The sequence below is a fragment of the Melozone crissalis genome, unplaced genomic scaffold (genome assembly GCF_028551555.1).
Source record: "Melozone crissalis strain CALT ecotype California unplaced genomic scaffold, PUWL_Pcris_2 ptg000004l_1, whole genome shotgun sequence".
Lineage (NCBI taxonomy): Eukaryota > Metazoa > Chordata > Aves > Passeriformes > Passerellidae > Melozone > Melozone crissalis.
This window is the reverse complement of record NW_026535782.1, coordinates 5,955,120-5,968,247: the sequence shown is the minus strand read 5'-3', so window position 1 is coordinate 5,968,247 and position 13,128 is coordinate 5,955,120. Positions and strand designations below refer to the sequence as shown.

General features: G+C 37.4%; 1 protein-coding gene across 5 annotated transcripts in view; it reads left to right on the top strand.

The window, feature by feature from the left end:
* Positions 1-13,128, top strand: part of ATXN7L1 (ataxin 7 like 1) — a 110,794-nt gene that overhangs the window by 62,650 nt on the left and 35,016 nt on the right. Inside the window, exon 1 of one of the 5 annotated variants that reach the window (XM_054273246.1) lies at positions 9,336-9,425. The exons of the other annotated variants lie outside the window; for them this stretch is intronic. The gene's annotated coding sequence lies outside the window, so the exon portion shown is untranslated. Of the gene's footprint in view, positions 1-9,335; positions 9,426-13,128 lie in introns of those variants that run through there. 5 annotated transcript variants of the gene reach the window in all.

Below are 13,128 nucleotides of genomic sequence, written 5' to 3'. Positions count from 1 at the left end.
AGTGAGCAAAACAAGTATATATATATATATATATATATATATATATATATATATATATATATATATGAAAGAGAGGAGGGAATAGCAATTCATTACTTTAGCAAAAGAAAGATAAAATATATTTAATTATGAGTATTTTAGACTCAGAACAGGAAGTGCCAATACTGAAACTTCATGCATAACCAGAACTTTGACCCTTGGTTATCTGTGCTGTGATTATTTTTACTTTTTTTCCCAACTATATCAGCATGCTGTTGTGCAGATATGATAGCTCGTGTTGCTTACAGTCTTAGAATCTAATACAGTCTGTGATTTTTATTTTTATCTGCACAAATCTACACAAATTATTGCAAAGATTTTTAGCTTGAGAGCAGACACTAAGCTCTATTTGCTGCAGCCTCAGAAAGATTAAAGAGAAATATATGCAGGCAACTAGAAACTTAGCAAGACCCATATTTTCAAGAAGTCACCTTGATTTTTCCCTTACATATGTGTTTGTATGTTCTGTGTTTTGTTGTGACATTTTTGGTTATATTTCACATATGGCAATGTGGTTAAAAATAATGCAAACTGTGATTACATTGGTAATGGGTAGTATTTTAGAAATATATGGATAAGTTTTTTTAAATTTGGTTAATAACATGACAGTGATACCAAAGTAGTTTAAACAAAATATGCCAGTGGGGAGCTGCTGACTCTTGAATTGACAGCTGTTTATGCTATGTTGTATATGTATTCTATAGAGCTTTTTAAATGAAGAACAAGGCAGTTGCTGAGTGTTTGCTTTTGGAAGCCTCAATATGGGTCTAGATGTCTAAGCTCAATTTAAATTTTATTTAAAACTTTCATGATACTGAATTTTTCTTTAAATATATCTGATTTCTCTCAGTGTGCAGTTCTTGGAAAGAGAGGGATTACCTGCAAGCTTTAAGGGCTAAATAGTATCAGGTTTAATGTTGGCGTTACCGCTTTACCTCTGCTATGCTGTGGTATGAATTACAGCTGGATTACTTGCTGTGTGCATGGATTACCTTCTCCCTCTATTTGTTCTAATGAACTTAAAAGGAGAAAAACAGAAAGTTCTATATCTCTGTTACATTTTTCTAAACGGTTATGAATCTAAGTGAAACTAGAAAACTTCATTAGACTTTTCAGGGAAAAAAAAAACAAAACCTACTTGTTTACTTGAAACCAGTGTTACCTGATAGAGGTGTCTGTCTAAGTCTGTAAAATACTATGGCTGTTAAATGAGCTCTGATTTCTGTAAAGTGAGAAATGTCCCGAGGTATCTAACCAATGTTGCTTTATATTTAATTAAAATACAAAACCAGCATAGAAAGATTTGTTTAAAACTCACTATGTACCAGATTTTGACAGATGATTATAAAGAGGAAGACAGAAGTCCTTCAAAAGTAGCTCATATAACTCTGATGTTTAATAATTTTATAGTTAGCCAGAAAGGGGTGGGAGAGTAAGTAATAATTGCAACTCCTAAACTGGCATAAAATTACTATAAAGAGAGAGGTCCCTGATAAAGGATGAATCAAGACTGCTTGTGAAAGAGGGCTCAGCAGGCCTTTTCAAGTATATTGACTCAATGAGGCTACATCTGGAGACAACAATACACACTGTACTTGCAGGGCAAGAGCAGTCAATTCTAGGAAGCAAATGCTAAAAGACTCAAGGTTGTGTTATACAATGTGCCTGGTCTCCATCCATACACTGTAATTCAACCATGGATTAATACCAGATTGAAGCCAGAGGTGTGCCAGGAATGTTTTGAAAGGGAAGAGGAGCAGAAAAAGAAATTGCATCTCTTTTTGATGCATGGTGCGACCGCAGCTGTAACATGCAATGCCTGATACAGCTGCCACACTTCACTCTGGGGCCTTCAGGCCATAAAAGTTCACTGTCCTTTTGTAAGTGCCACCTCTGATGTTCTCTGAAAGTGTTTCAAAGTCTGTTGCTAATCAAATTCTTGGCTAGAATTGATATCTTGGAGTGGGAGGAGCAGTAAGGGAGCAGAAAGTTTATGTAAGTGTGGTTCACATGTATGTGCTTGACAGATATGCAGCCGATTAGCTGGAGGTTACAGGCTGACTTTTACTGTGGCAGTGGCCCCAGATACTTTGGTATCTTTCCATGCTTTGAGCAGGGCAGTGAGTTTTTTCAGTGAATGAGTTAGTGCAGTGGTTTTGTTTTTATGGTCTTCCCTAGTTTGATGAGGCTAAGAGGCAGAGGGAAGTGTTGACCTAATCTTGTTACAGTAAACAAGAGGTAAAGACTTCTAAACCTTCTGTTGATGTGATTGTTGAATGTTTAAGAGTCTTTTGTTCCCAGTTGTTTACAGTAATTGAGTCTTTTCCCTTGTAGTGCTTGTGCTGCTGTCCTCATTAGTGTGTATTCCAAGATAAATACCATACACGAGACTTGCAAATACTGCACAGCAGAAGATCTGTTCTCTGGTTTTGTTTGCTGAATGTTACACCTTCCAAAATATTTTAGATTTTAGTCCCTAATACTGAGAATAGACCTCATGTCCTTAGGCAAAACAGCAAAGACAGACAGCAGACCTTTGGTAACTGCCACTGCCATCACTTTTTATGCGGTAGGCATTTAGGGATCTGAAATGTAAGGAGAAATAAGAACAAATAAAACTGCCAGAGTTCTCTCATAAGTGATATCTATCATAGTGAATGTGCTTTTGAACTGTTTTTTTCCTTGAATTACTTTTTTTCAGACCTTAAGCAACTTAGAAAGTCAAGGAATTTGGGACTAGGGAGGAGGAAAGGAAGGGGGGTAATTGGAGATTTAGGACCTGCAGATTTCCTCAAGTGTTACAATGATCTTCTGATGGGATAGATAACCCTCTTTTTCTATCTCATCCTGCACTCAGTTTCTTGCTATTTGAAACTACTTGAGCAGTTCAGTGTAAATAAAGCTTTTTCTCTCAGTACTTAGATACAGTAGGCAAATCCCAGGGATGATAGCTCAGGCATGGTTAGTTTTGGTTCACTTGTTAGCCATTGCTGGTTAAATCTGCTGTACTGTCTAGCTAACAATTGTCAGACTCAGCAAAAAGCTTTAGAAAAGACTTGCTCTGTGATCCATTTGCCAAATACAGAGTTTAGTTCCTCCTCTGTAATCAAGCTGGAGTCAGTTGATTATAGTTGAGATTTATCATGCCAGTATCCTGCTTGTTGTCCTTTCCCTGTCTCTTTGGTTAAGTGACTCCCGTGGCTGGAAAAAAACAAATTGAATCTCAAATTCTTCCAACTTAGAAGTATCTTTTATTATCTCTAAACAGTAGGATTTCTCTCAACTATAGAGCATGAATTTGATGAGAAGGGACAACTTCCAGAAGATCATAGTCTCTTCTGGAGTTTGCTGTCTCCTGACAGATGGAGAAAGGTTTCAGTCCTTGAGCAAGAACACAGATAGTCTGATTCAGAGGAAGCAATTGGTAGGTAAGAAATGTCATGTTGGATTTTTTCCATTTCCTTACCTTTTTTAAATCTACCTTTGTATTTCACTGTCAATTACATTTTTGGCATTGTGGCCAGGAAAACAGCTTCAAGCTGGATTGATATTGCTATGGCTGGGTTTTTCTTGAAGTTAGAAAAGTACTTGTTTTAATTTTCCCCTCATTTAGAATATCTGGTTTAAATGACTTAAGTTTAAATGGTAATCTCAAGGGATGTCACAGCTCAGTCCCTCTGCACAGAGGCCACCCCAGCTGTGTTTGAGGTGCCTGCTGTTTGCCATGCTGGCTGGTGCCTGGCTCTTGCTTTGTCACCAGTCTCTGGTGCTTGTCTGCACCCAGCTCCTGCCAGAGGCCGCAGCCCTGACACAGAGTGCAGGAATGCACGCAGCCAGCTCGGGCTTGACGCTGGGCCTGAGTTCACAAAGCTTCTTGGGACCCAGAGCATGGGGGTAACACTGCCAGGCAGTGCCTTTGTCTGAAGTCTTTGCCATTTTCCCCAGTGCTCTTGCCTTTGGAATGCTAGACAGAAGCAACCCAAGTGACTCACTTTAGATTGAAAAAAGGACTTCACTGTTATGCTGAAAAAAATGCTGTGTAATTTTTAAACCCACAGTGTCCCTAGAAGTGTAGGGACATTTGCACCGAGCTGCACCTCTGCTAATGAGCCCAGCTGGAGCTGATTTGTTTCTGCATCTCTGGTACAGATAATCTGACCATGGATAATTGAGTGTTGACTCTATAAATAACCCACTTTGAAATCCTTGTCTTAAAATTGTTTTCTCTTCTTCCTGTTAGCTTCCAGGCTTACTCTCTGTAGTCATTTCTTGGCTGACCAAGGGTTACTCTCATGTCTTGGCACACATATGTCCTATTCATATCTTCCCACCTGAAGTGAAATGTTACACCAAGCATGGTGAAACCAGGTTCTAACGCTATAAAAAAACCAGCTAAGTCCTAGTAGGAAGTAATCATCCTAATGTTTTACATATGCTCCAATTGACTCTGGGGGTTTAAACCAAAAATGACTGATACACATGAAACATTTGATACCTTGGAAAGATACTTATTGCATGCTTCTTCTCAGAGATATCCTTTTACATATATAATAGTTAAATGTCTTCAGGTAAAACTGGTTCATTTGTATGGACTTGCTTCAAATCATCTTTCTTTGTTTGCTTCCTGTCCATGTTAAAATTCACAAGAATTGTTCTGAGTTATGCCTTGCTTTAATAAGATTGTTTTTCTATTAGCTTATAGAAAGTAATTAGAATGCCTCATAGGAAAAATATCCTGTGTCTTCAGCTGGTGAGCACCTACAATTTTTTTTTCCAAAAGTTTTTCTAAAATATGGTACATATGTGCTTCTGAGCAGATCCATGGAAAGTTAGAGCCAACCACACTGGATTACAGTTTATTCAGGGCATTGGCAGTGGGAGAAGGGAAAACAGAATTGCACAGCTGTGCTGTCACAGCAGTTCATGCACCTTGGTAAGTAGTTGCACTGGAAATCACCTGTCTCTTCTCCCTGTGTCATTCCTGCCATATTGTTCTAAAATAGAGGCAACATCAGGGGGTGAATAAACTTGGAATGCTTTAAATTAAGATCTGCACTCTAATGGCTGTGTGGCCTTGGAAAATGCCTTTCTTCACACAGCACCTGAAACACTGACCATGCTTCAACAAACTTTGGAAAACTCAATTTGAAAAAAACTGAGCAAATACCTATCTGAGAAAAAAAAAATCTTATTTATATGTATATATAGGTATAGCAGACATTTAATGTTGTAGACATTAAAGACTCTCATCATAAGCAATGAAGGTAAATTTATTAAATTATGAATGGAGAAATAGTTTATCCAAAAGAAGTAATTTGTATTATGAGAAGTTCATTGCAGTGATGAATGGTCAAGAGGTGCATGAAGAGACAGAATATGAAGTAGTTGTCACTTGGACCCTCAGAGGTTAATTTGCATTTATTTCATTCATGTGCAGTTGGGTCTGAGTTTCTTTAGTTTACGCAGTTAGAAGTCATAAATGATGCAAGTTAAAGTGAAAACCAACTTTAGAATTAAGAAGCTGTATGTAAATACAGAACTAAAGAGTTTTTTAAAGGGAGAGGAACAGATTAAAAATGCCCTGCAAACCCACTTTTGCATTTGGATATGTTTTTCAGTGTTGTCTCTTGAGTTTTTTTCTGTAGAAGGTTAAGAGTTTGGTTTCTTTTTTGTAAGAGCTATTGTATGTAATGAGGGAAACGTGAACAAGTGACCTCTTCAGGAATTGTTTTTCCACATTTATTTTGGAGGCTGTGTATTAAGGGGTAATCACTTGTGGTTATTCATGCAGCATTCTAAATAATAGATTTTCTTACCTCTGGCAAATAACGTGCTTGAAAGATGAGTGAACTGATTTATCTAAAATGTCTGGAATGAGGAAATACTCTGAACTGACAGTTATGCTGCTTTTGTAGCAGGTTTTGATAAAGCCAATTGAAACTTAAATATCGACTCATTCAATTTTTAAAAACAAAACAAGTGTCCCTAGCTCTGTATGGTTACCTGGATTTTGAAATGATGTCAGAATATTCCAAGGGAATTCATTTGATGCCTTGGAATACCCATGAAGAGTGGCAACCACAGAGAACCAAGTGAAAACAAATCCTATGTAGATTTCAGCTTGGATTTCCTATAATATTATAATTATTGTAATAATGCTACTAGTAAAAAAAATAATAATAGCAATAAACCTTATGTGATTGCATCTATTTTCTGTTTTGTCTGAGAATTTTTTGCTCTTTGCTGGTTTGGTTCAAAACTCCAAAGTTTCAGCAGTCTTTTGAAAATCAGCAAGTGTGAGGAGACAGCTTAAATAATGTGGCCCAGAGAACAGTATTCCATGTGATAGCAGCACATTTGCAGCTTGTACTGACAGCTGGCACATGTCTACCTGCAGACCAAACAGAGCTCATCCCTTGGGGAGAGGGACAAAGGCTGTGGGTACAGGATGAAATGATGAGGCTGCTGGGGGGCAGATAAGCTCAGGGTAACAGAGATGGAGCAATTTATCATGAATTTATAGAAAAAATTTACTGTGAATTTATAGAAAATAAAAATTCAATTATTTCTGTGCTTAAAAAACAACTTGTTAAGGAGCGCATTGATTCACCAGGTGCTGGGTTTGGATCCCAAGTAACAGAAAAAGCCAGAAGGTTTAAACAACAGCTTATATGCAAGTGCTGCAAAGATGTTATTTTGGGCTCATTTCAGTGAAGTTACTATTTCTCTAGAAGTTATTTGTGTGGAATGATGAGATAATAGTAGGAGATCTTGATATTGAATAAAATCTGGTACCGTGTTTTTCACAGAGCCAGGTGAAGAGTATGTCACCTAAAAATGATACTCTGTTTTCTCAGAATCATAATAGAGCATTGGTTTTTTTCCAAGCCACCTCAGTAGTCCCATCTCACTCTACAATGGCTTGTCTTTTCTTAACATTAAAAAGGAATGACATTATATATTTTTGGATTAAGTAAAACATTAAAGAAACATTAAACATTTCTGGTTTATGATAGATGAGGGGAAACATTTAATTGGTTCTTAAAGCAACTATGTACATAAATTACTTTATTTTGTTATTGTTATGTAAATATAGTTAAGGAAATAAGTAAAGAGGGAAATAGAGATACAGTGAAATATTTTACCTCATAAGTATAAATGAATAAAAATATGTGTCATTAGATGACCTTGAATGTGAAAGATCTGCCTGAGGGAACAGGTCTATTACATGGTACAAAGAATGAGAGAATGACAATACTAAATTTTCCTCAATTTTGCAACAATCTGGAGTGTCATTATTTGAGTCGGGTGTTTGAATAAATGAATATATTATTTGTTTATAAATTTGTGCATTTAGCCAAATAAAAGATTTCTCCTCACATATAAAATCACCCACAAAATTCTGATTTGTTGGCACTATTTACCTTTGACAGTACTGTGGCTTGATTGCTAGAAATATTTCAGCATTTCACCTGATACGTCTCTCCTAAGTTTAGGGCTGACAATGCATTTCCATCCTCCGAGTACAAAAATAGTGGGAATATGGGTCAGCAGGTAGTAAGATACCAGTGCAAAAGGCTGATGAGGGCTGTCCTTGTGGTGCTGGACACAAGGTTTGAGGTGATATTTAGCTCAGACTCTCGTTTCATGTTGGACTTAACTGTGCATCTCCTCCAGCAGAATGTGAAATTTTTGTGCATAAGCTTTCCTTGCTTTTCTTTGGTAGGCTGTCACTCACAAAAGTGTGTACCCAAGATTCACTTGCTCTGTTACTTCTTTTTTGCCTGGGGATTTTTGGCCTTGCTGAGCTGAGAAATATAGAGATGAAAATTGTCATTTTTCCTGCAGTAGCAATGTGTCAGGTGGCAAATGCTGGTTACACGTGTAGAATTGTGTCATTACAGGAATGATGAATTCCTACTTAAGTCTTCAATTCCTTTTTTAATCAAGTTAATACTCTAAATCATTAATATCCCCTTTTATAACTGTAGAAACAGACCTTGGCACTACAGTTAAATCTAGGTCTTCCTGCTCAATGATGTGAAGACTGACATTGTCACCAGGGCAGGGGTATTCACACTTCTGATGTTTTCCTGTCTATCTGATATTTCAGTGATACCTTGGAGCTTCATATTTCTATCTCAGAATCCTTACGAAAGAAGTAGGCAAGTACCCACAAGCTTCAGTTTACATTTAGGATAATTAATTGCACTATTTGAAGCCTTTTTTGGAGTTCCATTTGACCCTTCTTTCTTTTCATGCTTTTTACTTATGAGGAATAATAGTGTTCTGGGAAGTGCTGTGTATGGCTCTTTATGGAAATATTGCCATTTTTTAGATATTTGGCCCCGTAAATGTAAAATAGTGATAGTCTAGAGATTATTTCTCATGTGTTTTATAATTATCCTGACAAATGCCAGGTTACTTCATAAATAAAAGAATTTTCAGGAAAACATCAAGTTCATCCTACTGTGTTGTACACAAACACTCTCCTTCTTTCCTGGCTCAAGGAAGTAAAAATTCAGTGTCCTCTTCTAAATATACACTTGTGGGTTTTGCTGCTTTCAATTTTGCACTTTGGTTCCTTTCTGCAGTTACTTGAGTTGTATCAACAATTATTAAAAAAAGAAAAAAAAAAGAAAAAAAGAAAAAAAAAGCCCTGCAGCCGTTTTCAGCTCGTGTTGTTCTTGGCACAGGTTCAGTTCTGGTGTCCAACTGGTAGGACCGAAACTTGGTGCTTAACAAGTGCCTGTAGTCAAAACAGTTGGTGTGAGGGAGCAGAGATGTGTGTTTGCTGCGGCAGGTCATCTGCCGGAGTTCCCCCCGTGTGCAGAATACCTAATCACGCTGCTGTGCTCCTCTGACGGCATCTGTGGCAATGTGAATCGCTTCACGTTCCAAAAGTACATGTTTACAGTCGTCGTAGAATCAGATTAAGTTGGCAGCCTGCTCCTCTCTGTAAGTGGCTCAGTTTACATTTCTTCTTCTAGCAGGATGTTTTGCATAATTTTGCTGATCCTACTCACTTGTAGACTTTGTGAAATGGAGAATGGTTTTAGTGGGTTTCTGTCAGAAAGCGAAGCTTGTGTTTATTGTAAATAAACACCAGCGGAACGGTGGTTATTTTAGCACTTGATAATTTCCCAATTATGTCATTTGACCTGGAATGAAGCTTGTGATTGTTGAGCAGTGTTTTATGCAGCAGATCAGTCCGGGGGTTGGAGCTGGCAGTTTATTTCCTTTGTCAGTTTACAAGAAGTATCAAAATGAAACCGACTGTGCTGTTTCCTTTCCAGTGCGCAGTGCAAGAAGGGTGGAACGGTTTGCGGATATTATTTCCAAACTTTTTCAGCTGGACTTGGAATAGTGTTTTGTCAAAAAAGCTGGTAAAGTTATCCTTCAATCTTGCAACATTATGCTGTAGTTTGCTAACATCAAATACAATTTTAGTTTTGTTTAACCTCACGTACCGGGTTTTGCTAGTGTTTTTTCAGACTGTGGCTGCAAAATGAAAGTGCTTACAAGGTGTTTATGAGTTCTTGTTATGAACCAGCTGCCAGTTCCTGCAAGATGACACATTTCTGCAAGAGTCTAGGTTGTTCATTTTCTGGTTGCTGGCTGTTGCTTTTCGGGCATGTGTGGGGTTTTTTTCTGTTTTGGTTTTATTAGGATTAATGCCAAGTACTTTTGCAAACTTTGAACTGGGATCAGTACAAGGTGGTAGGTTTCATTTACCGTTTATTGAAATTGTAAGTATACATTGCTCAGCTTTGCACAGTGAAAGGCTGTGCAACAAAGCACCTCAGGATATAATGTAAATAGAAAAACTGTAATTTGTGCTAAGGCAGTGTGAGTTACCATGAGTAACATCTTCATCAACAAGACTATGAGATACTAAATTTCATTACCATCTGCTTAAATATTGTAAATGGGGAGTAACAGTATTCATATTGTTTTAAGGGCAGTTGGATCAGTTACTTTATGCTATTCCAAGTAAAAGGACCATGAACTCAAGTGTTGTGATGAATACAAGCTTAAAAAGCAGTTTTATTATTCCATAAATGTTTACTAGCAGTAAATAACTTTCTTACCTATCAGAGTTTTAGCAATTGAATTTTGTTTGTTTTTACCAAGCGTAATATCAAGCTATAATCCATAACACTGGGTCTCTGAGTTTTTCATGGGTCAACCTAAAATTGATTTTTTCTTTGGGCCTCTTGTACACAGGAAGTCAAATCATGCTGTACAAGAGTAGTGTTTCAAAATGACTCGTGCTGACAAAGTTTTAGTGTCTGTCTTCTGACAACATGAAGGGCTTTTTTTCCCTTTTTTGTTTAAAGTATCTGAAAAGAAAAAAAAGCACTGAAAGATGAAAGACATATCTTTCTCTATGCTCAAATTATATCCTTACATTTTTCCTCCATGATTGTCTGTCATGTTGATGGAGAAGGCACTAACTGGGGCAAAAACTTTTCACTTGATTTGGTCAATTTTGAGTAGCTTATGTTGGATGAGAATGTGGATGCAGGTGGGATATACTAAGAAATGGGTTTTTGTTTCTAGTCCAGATAAGAGATAATCTGCAGTTTCAGGATCACATAAAGATCTTTTTTGGTAGGAAACTGCAATGTTTGACATGTTTTATGGGCATCATACTTGCTGTAGTGTCATTGTTAGGTTTGCTGTGAGCTGAGTGCTTGATGTTGCGTATAAGAGTCAAGGCAAAAATTGGAAAAGAGACTTTCTACTCAGAATGTGGTTTTGCCTCATTTTCCCACACGCTGTGCTTGTGGCTCTAGAGCTTGTGTTGCCCCTCTATTGCTTTGCTTTTTTTGCTTATGATTAGAAGATGTGGCGTTTCCTGCAAAACAGCTGCTAGTATTCCCTGGTGACCCATCAGAGAGGATCCAGTGGAGTTACAGATTTAAAGGCAGACCTAGAGGACTTTGGCAGCTGCAGCAGAGATCTGGGGAAAGGCAGGGCGTTGCATTGTGCTGGAGGCAGGAAGGAGGATTAAAAATGGAGTATAAGGGCATAGGAGAGAAGCTCTGGAGATTCAGGGACTGGACTGTTAGGTCTCCAACAACATAAGGACTTCACATCTACAAACAATTCAGATTTGGCTGAGAAAGTTGGACTATATCCATGTTTCCATAGGACATGGAGAATCTCCTGGAATAGTTTAAGATCATTTGCAATGCTACTGATGCAGAGTTTACAATGCACCTTAGAACTATATGTAGCACCAGGCTTTCGGACAAGATATTGATCTGAAATTGATTCTATAGAAAGTGAGGTAATTCAGTGAGAGTGTTAAACTTTCCTCTTAGATTAATGCCATTAATACCTTAACTGTTTGACAGCAGAAGTCACATGTTGCTTGTCACTTGCTTGCAGTGGCCACGCTGAGACAGCTGAGAGGTTGCAGAAAGATTAATGTGGTAAAGAGGATTGTAACTTTGATTGTGCTCCTGTGCTCTTGGATTTGACAGCACCTGGTATTTAGAAACAAAACAGAATATGTGTTGTTATTTATGGGGAACGTAAGCATTCATTTGGAAGTATTTAAATGAATCAGAAAAATCATCTTTTAAACTGGAGCATGTATTCATAGCATTGCTGAAATGTGTACAGAATTTAGGTTAGTATCTTACCAGTGATGATAACTGGTTTTCTAGTTGCCATGCTGCATTTAATCATTTCTAGGGGCACAAACTTTCATTCTTCTTTAGTTTTATCAATGTCCACTGGCTGTATCACTGGTGTATGTGAATAGGGACAGCCATGTCCACAGCTGTGTGAATACAAGTTCACCTGCTTTACTAGATCTAATCTGTTTACATATGAACTGCAAATGAGCATAGAAAGTGTTACAGAGATAGCTGATTGTCTCCTGAATGTGGTAGTATGTGAATATTTAATTTTATCACAACTATTTGATGTGCAAATGTCTTTTATTCACACATTAATTTATTGCATAGGCTGTATAATAATAGATTTGGATATTGTGTGTCATTCCTTTTACATATGTAAAATAGGAGCAGACAAATTAGTTAAAAATGTTTAAAACAGATTTGACCACAAAAGTCAATTTGACAGAGGAGGCCACCACCACCCTGGTTTAAGCAGTTGATTTTGACAGCTGACAGCCCTTTTTTTGTCATATATTCCCATTATTTCTCTGAAACATATTACCGGTATCTAAGGGTGATCGACTACCAAATACATTGTAAGGAATGAAGAATTAAGAGGCAACTTGATAGTTCTTGAGAAGGAATATACACCAATATTTAGTTACAATTTATGCACTCACCATTGAGATTTGTCTGAGAATTCACACCTTTGTCAAATACAGCCTCTTGCAAGCATGCTTGCCCAGCTCAGGAGTTTGTGCCCCTTTGGAGGGAATTACTCTTCCAGCTCTCCACTCTGCCATACCTGCAAGGTGTTGCTGCCATCTTCTTCTGCTGACATTGAAGTGACATTAACTTTTGTGAGGAAATGCACAGATTTTACCCATCCAGGCAGTGTCTCAGAACACCTCTGGTTGTGTGGCACTGGCTATTTACATTCTTTCTCCTGTAGGACTTTGCAGAGGTCACAGTTTCCATTTCCATTCTAAGAAATTTGAAGAAAATCTGTCTCAAATGTGTATTGGAGTCTGTCTAAAAGGTAGAAGACTTTCTGTAGCCATGTTTTGGGGGGAAAGAGGAGTTTCAGAAATTAAAAGGAAATGCTAATTATAGCAGTCAGTTCTGATCACAAGAATGACCACCAGTCAGTATCTTGAACATTCATCTTTCCAGAAGATTAATTTTAATAAGAGTAATATATTTAATTTCTAAACATATCCATAGGTCTCATATTGAAGACACAGTTTACTAGAAAGCAGTCAGGTTTAAGCAAACCAGTAGCTGTGTTGAAAATTGGAGTAATTAATCCTAAGTTTATATAGTATGTGTGTGGAAAACATGTTTTCTCTCAAGTTTTACTTTATATACAGCTTGATTTTGTTGGTAGCATGGCATTTCCTTTTCATCAGTCCTCCTTAATTAATGGGAAAGTTGCAAATTTTGATTAGCCTACTTA